This window comes from Pelmatolapia mariae, linkage group LG3_W (genome assembly GCF_036321145.2).
Source record: "Pelmatolapia mariae isolate MD_Pm_ZW linkage group LG3_W, Pm_UMD_F_2, whole genome shotgun sequence".
Taxonomy (NCBI): domain Eukaryota; kingdom Metazoa; phylum Chordata; class Actinopteri; order Cichliformes; family Cichlidae; genus Pelmatolapia; species Pelmatolapia mariae.
This window is the reverse complement of record NC_086229.1, coordinates 8,311,717-8,318,272: the sequence shown is the minus strand read 5'-3', so window position 1 is coordinate 8,318,272 and position 6,556 is coordinate 8,311,717.

Sequence of the window (6,556 nt, the reverse complement as noted above, 5' to 3'; positions counted from 1 at the left end):
TCACCATTTTATACTAAAAACACTCAACTAATGATTCTATTATGAAACAAATAAGCCCACATTAATGTGAGCATTTATTAAATAATAATAATAATGATTTCCTCCTGATCTCATTTCCATAGCAGAGAAAACTGTGGTGTATATTGAGGTGGAGGGTGTGGTCTATGGCTCAGGTGTAGAGTGAGGGTGGGGTGCACCACAGCAGCATGCTGGGACTGCTGAGGGTGGAGGAGGGAGTGATGATGACATCAGAGCTGCAGCAGTCAGCAGCACAGAGACCAGTGAACACACAGTCTGTTCATCTTTGCATAGATACAATATATAGCACAATATTGAATGACAGAGACGCTGTGTGAGCTTCCACAGATACACTGACGTCAGCATCCAGAGTCCTCCTGCTGCTCCCCCCTCAGAGCCCCGTGATCAGCACCAACACATTCAGTTAGATGACAGAGTCCAGCTGCAGCTAGAATCAGCTCTGTGAACAACAGCACAGCGTCAGTGTTTCACACTCAGTGAAAGGAGGAAACAGCAGAAGAACACCATGTGTGCTACGTTTCCCAGGACACACTACAAACTGCACAAATACAGCACGTGGAAGGACCTGGAGCTGCATTTAAAGAGAAAAGACAGCGTGATGTCCTGTATGGACAGGTGGAAGGAACCAAGTCCTCAGCTGAAACACTCGTGTTTGTCCACAGACAGGAAACACAGCAGGAAACAAAGAAGCTCATGGATAACACACTTCCTGTCAGTCACAATGAGGCTGGAGCCAAACACAGAAAGGTGTTTTTGTCCAGATGAGCCCAGAGAAGAAACACGAGTGTTCACAGACATCAGAAGCTCAGAGAGGTGAAACATGAGGTTGGAGTCCTCGTCAGCATCCAGAAGAGCTGCTGTGAAACCCTGAGTACTCATGACAGACTCTGATGGCACAAACACATCATGATTCAAACATGAAGACAAACATGGAGCTCCTGATCCTCCTGCATGAGAACAAGCTGACATGAGCGCTGTGTCTGAGAGTGTCTCCCTGTCACAGTGACAAGAATACAGCTGCTGCTCACAGTCATTAAACTGACCTGAGGTCAGCTGCTAGCACGTCTCTGTGCTCCTTACATATGAACCATGTGACCTCACATCAGTGCTGTGGATGACTGTAGTCATAGAAGAGTAGAGCTGTAGCAGGTGGTGTGAGGAGGAGGAGGAGGTGGTGTATTCTAGTTAACGCAGTACTGAAACACTCCAGCAGAGGGCGCTGTTAAGTCCTTATTGTAACACAGTTACTGTGTGCAGTTATACTTCATACATAATCTGCACTTATTTCCATCAGACATGCTGTCAGTAAATGATTGTTTCTATTGATTCTACTTCCTGTTGACTAGTTTGATGACAGTGAAACAATCACAGCTGATTGTGTGATGATGTCACTGTTACATTCAGTGTGTGTGACATCATGTTAGTGCAGCTGATAACAGCCTGGTTCTGTTAGAAACACATGAACGTGTCCATAGATCAGTGTGTGTTTAACATGAGAGCTTCAGCCCTGCTGATGTGTTCAATAAAGACATGCAGGAAAACTGATGAGACTCTGAAATAACTCTTTATATTTATAATGTAACTCTGCATCAAAAGAACAACAAAGGATCCCAGACAGCTTTATGTCAACAAAGACCATGTTTCTGTGTTTCTAACAGTTTGACATTATTAGGAAACAGACTGCAGTGAACAGGATTTATAAAGAGCTTATATATAAAGATATGACAGCTGTTTGTTGATCACTCTGTGTTTGGACCTGATCAGTCCAGCTGTTTACTTGAAATATGTTCATTTAGCTGTGACGTTATATATTTATGTTCTTGTCTCTGTTGAAAAACACATTTTAATGTCCCTCAGATTTTTCTCCCAGATGAATAAATATAAAAATGACACAAACTGACTGCAGCTACTTTTTGTCCTTTCTGTCAGAAACCTTCATGTGACTCATGAGAGACACGTTTCAGCTGTTTGTGACAGATCAGAGGCCAACAAGTCATTTATAACACTTTCCATCATTGTTTAGCACAAACACATGTTGACACAGCAGCGGGGCCGCAGTGAGAGTCAGAGCCAGGAGATAAAAACTCCTGTTTGACCACAGCCTCACTTTGTTCCTGCAAACACTTCCTGTTGTTGACTGGGTGGAGTCAGGAAGCCAGCGAGGCCCTGCAGGACTGAGACTGCAGACTGGGACGTGCTCTGTGATGGAGATCAACAGCATCACTGACTGTTTCTGTGAGGACACCATCATCCCAGCAGGGCTGTTTCCCAACAACAAGCCTGGACCATCAGAGACCTGAAGCTGCTGCTGAATGAAAGAAGAGGATCTTCAGGTCTGGAACAAGGACGAGCTGAGAGTGTTAATAACGTTACTAATGTTCAGCTACACTTTACTAGGTCACATCTGTGACACACGTCACTTAAATAAAGAAGCAAATATTGGCTCTGTTTTATCTGCTGGGCCCAAAAGTGACTCCCCGTATTTAAACTGCTATGAATAACTTGTTGGTCTATAATATGTGAAACATGGGTCAAATGTCTCCATCATGAAAGATATCAGGTCATCTTGAGCCACAAAAACATTCCTATCATGAGGTAGAAGCTGGAATCAGTTTGTTGCAGACGTTTATATATCCCATATTTATCCAGTTAAAGTCACATTGAAATTCAAAAATGTCTTTTCAAGAGTCGTCTGTCCAAGAGGAGCAGAAACAAATATAACAACAGTTATTTAAGCTGTTTTAAAGGCCACAAAGGAGCAGATTGGTTATAATGCAGCTGCTTCACAGGAATAAAGATGAAACACTGTTTTTATTTCATGTGTAACACCTTTCAATCATGTGTTGACTAAAGTCTATAGACCAGTATAAGTAAAGACATCACACACACACACACACTGAAACCTGTTTTTGGTGCAGCAGCGGTCCCAGCTGCTCGCCTTTATCTAGACTGGGTCGGCTGCTTATCTCAATATAATCAATGTTTAAAGTTCTCAGTGTTTCTGTGTTGCTTTGTATAGGATCTCCCAGCATCATCACTGTGCTGTCCAATCATTGTGTGCTAGGTTACCCTTATAGTGCGATGTGTGTTTGCACAAAGAGAAGCATGTGTGTCAAATATAAGCACAGAACAGAAAAAGCTGCCAGTTTCTTCTATTTAGAGTCAAGTTAGTGTTTTGTGTCTTTGTTTGAGGCCTAATGTCAAGCAGAGGTGTGTGTAACTGGACTGCTCTGTTATATGTGTGAAATGTGTGCTTCAGCGTCATCTTCGTCACTGCTGATTCCTTTGTGTCATCATGTGTTGAGAAGAGAGAACAGTTATAACGGAGGAGCAACAGGAAGCCCTGAAATCTGCATCAACAAGGAAGTGTTGGCTCACCAGTGATCCCAGCAGAGCCACTGGTTTGGCTCCAGTTGTTCTAGATTCAATGATGTTGTTCCTACAGATACATGTTAGCATCTTTATTGTAGTAAAGTCTGTAATGTGAAGCTAGAAACAAGGCAGGAAACAGCTCCATGATCTGATCTTAATGATGTTGTTTTTATTTCTGTCTTTCAGAACTGGATTGAAACTATCAAAGGTCTAAAAACAGCCTCAACCCTCCCAAAGACAAACTTTACACACGTCATCTTTCAGCTACAATCTTTGTTGCAGGGATCTTCTGCCAAACAAGGCTGAGAGAAGATTTCTTCCAGCTGTCATGTTGATGCTGTTTCAATCTTTGGGCAAACACACTCATATATTAGGGCTGATATCAGGGCTGCACAAGTTCTTTGTGATCATGAATAATAGAAGTGTGCCTGTTGAAGATCATGTTTCTACATGATTATATGTCCTGTTATTGTTCTGTATTATATTCAGCTTTCAGCATCCTTTCCCAGCCCCTGTTACACCATCCATACAAAGCCAATCTGACTGTGAGCCAATGTGTTTGATAGTTTGTGTTGGATCAATAGATTTGACAGACTTGGTTCTCATCCAGAGGGAAACAGTCCAAATTCAGATCTAATGAAATGATGGAGGCTGTTTCCTACCACGGTGCTAATGTGTGACTAACAAGGCTCATGGTCTCCAGCAGACAAGCGCCTGGAATGAGGTGAGCTGAGTGTTGCTTTGGTGGGTCTGTGCCCACGTCATGCATCAGGATTCATATTGGCAATAGTTCATATCTCTGTTCTTTAGCCTTCATCACAAAGCTGTGAAGGAAAAACAAACATCTAACAGGATTTGATGGATGCAAAGTCCACTGAGCTCTTTGTCATTTACAAACTTGTCCAACCAACAAGAGCACAGATGAAAAACACAGTGACACTTAAAGGATTTTGCCATATATGAGCATAGATTACTTTCATATAGATCTGCAATGCAGGCTTTTGGTGAGCCGCTGGCTTCTGTCTAATAATCATCTCAGCATTTTACAATAGAATAGCTCTTTATTAGCTCTTCATTTATTGTTATTGGACATGAAACAAGGAAGCTGTGTTTCTCATTGGATGTTAGTTTCATGTTCATCAGGATCATTTTCTAAAGAGCTGATATTTAGACCATTTACTGCACTGGCTGCACATTCTGTCTACATTTCTCTGTATGTGCTGTGTTTGTCTTTCATATTTCTCCATATTGACACAAACAGTGAACAGCAGTAGATCTACTCTTCATCTGTTTTAGGCCCAGTGAAAGATCTGAAGCAGAAATGGTGTCATTAGGAGAAGAAGAACGGCGAGGAGGCAGCAGCTCTTAAAGATGAAACACAGCAACTTAGCCCTGAGCTCAGAGAGCTTCACATGAAAAAGCTCCTCAAGCAGATCATGTCAGAGGTTTGTCATCAACAGGAGGAACTGTTCATATCATAGGATGAAGGATGCTGTCAGCTGGATGAAGAAGGTTATTTAATGGCAAACGTTCACATTGAAGTCAAATTGTTGTGGTGTTGAACAGATTCATGGACTGATTGTCTCCAGAATGTTAGAAGAGCTTCAATGAATCATTAGAAACAACTTACAGCTGCACAGTTGTGTCAAACACATCTTTGTGTCATTTTTGTGTTTCTACATGTGACACACGTCTAAAACATGCACACAATTTGAAGACAAACAGGGATCATTTGTTCCCACAGCCAGATGCTGAGAGCCATTTCCTTGTAGTCCTGTGTCTATATATATGTAGCATTAGATGTTATTGGAATGATTGTCAGCTTTGATAGTTTCATGTATGTTTAGCTGGACGGCTGTTTGATCCTCCACATGTTTAAAGGTGTCCAGTCCTGAGACACTGGGGGTGGAAACAGCTGTGATGTCATTGGACTGTCACAAAGACAGAAGTGCATGAAGTGAGCAGCCAAGGAGCCGCTGATGTTTTGGATTCAACAGCATTTGAAAGGTTGACACAGACACATTTGCACATAGAAAGCTGAATTTGTCATATGCCACAGTGAACTCACTGTTCAGTGTTTTTCAGGAAGCTTCTTAACTGCCTCTGCTGCCAAACAAGCAGCTGATGTCCTTGAGAAGAAGCTGAAGAAGTCTTCAACAACAAATACAGGAAGTGGACTTTCAAATACTAGATTCACTTTAGACTCACACAAGAAATGACTCAACTAGCTGTGTTTGATTGACTCCTTTGACTCTATGAAAGCTCAGTGTGTGTCTGTACACAGACTGTTGTGTTGGACTATTATTCAGTCGTCTGCTTTTCAAATGTCTGCATCTCAGTGTAGATGAGGCTGGGGGTCATGGGAGGCCACCATAGCAGTCTCTTCAACATCATGACATCATCATAAATGCTGCTGGACTGTCTGATGGGCTGACGGTGAAAAAGCCGTCGGGAAGGAAACAGAAGACATTTCAGAGGCTGCAGCAGATTTCTTTGATTTGGGGCCTTTTTCAGCTTTATTGGACAGAGCAGTGAAGATAAGTGACAGCAAAGCAGAGGGAGAGAGAAAGGGGGCGTGGTCAGAATCAAAGCCAGGCCAGCTGCTCTCCACCTCGTGGCACATGGTCACCTGCTCATCCTAGTGAGCTCCACCAGCAGCCCTTTCACACAGTTTACACTGTCAAACACTGTGTGTGGACCTCAGCTAACAATAGGCTCCATTTAAGTCTGGACTACATGCTTTTATATTGAGGCAGATTTTTACCTGTTTTTATTCCATCAGCAGCTCAACATCATGAGCAGCTTTGACATAAAGACATCAAACTCAAGCTGACTTTAAACTGGATCTACTTTTAATACAGGGGCTCAAAAACAACTCACATCTTTATTATATATCAGGACAGAAAGTCATCTCAAATGGAAAACAGCTTTATTTGGAATAATCAGCACTATCAACTGGTTTGGGATCTCCACCAGTTTCATGTCTTTCCAGCTTCTCCAACAAAGTTCCTGTAAAATCAGCATCTTTATTGGTTTGATAGTGATTGATTATTCAGTCCCAATCTGCTGTCATCTAAAGAACAAAATGATGTTTCTATGAGTCAAAAAGCTCCAGATGTTGTTCACAAAGAAAACAAAGATTAGG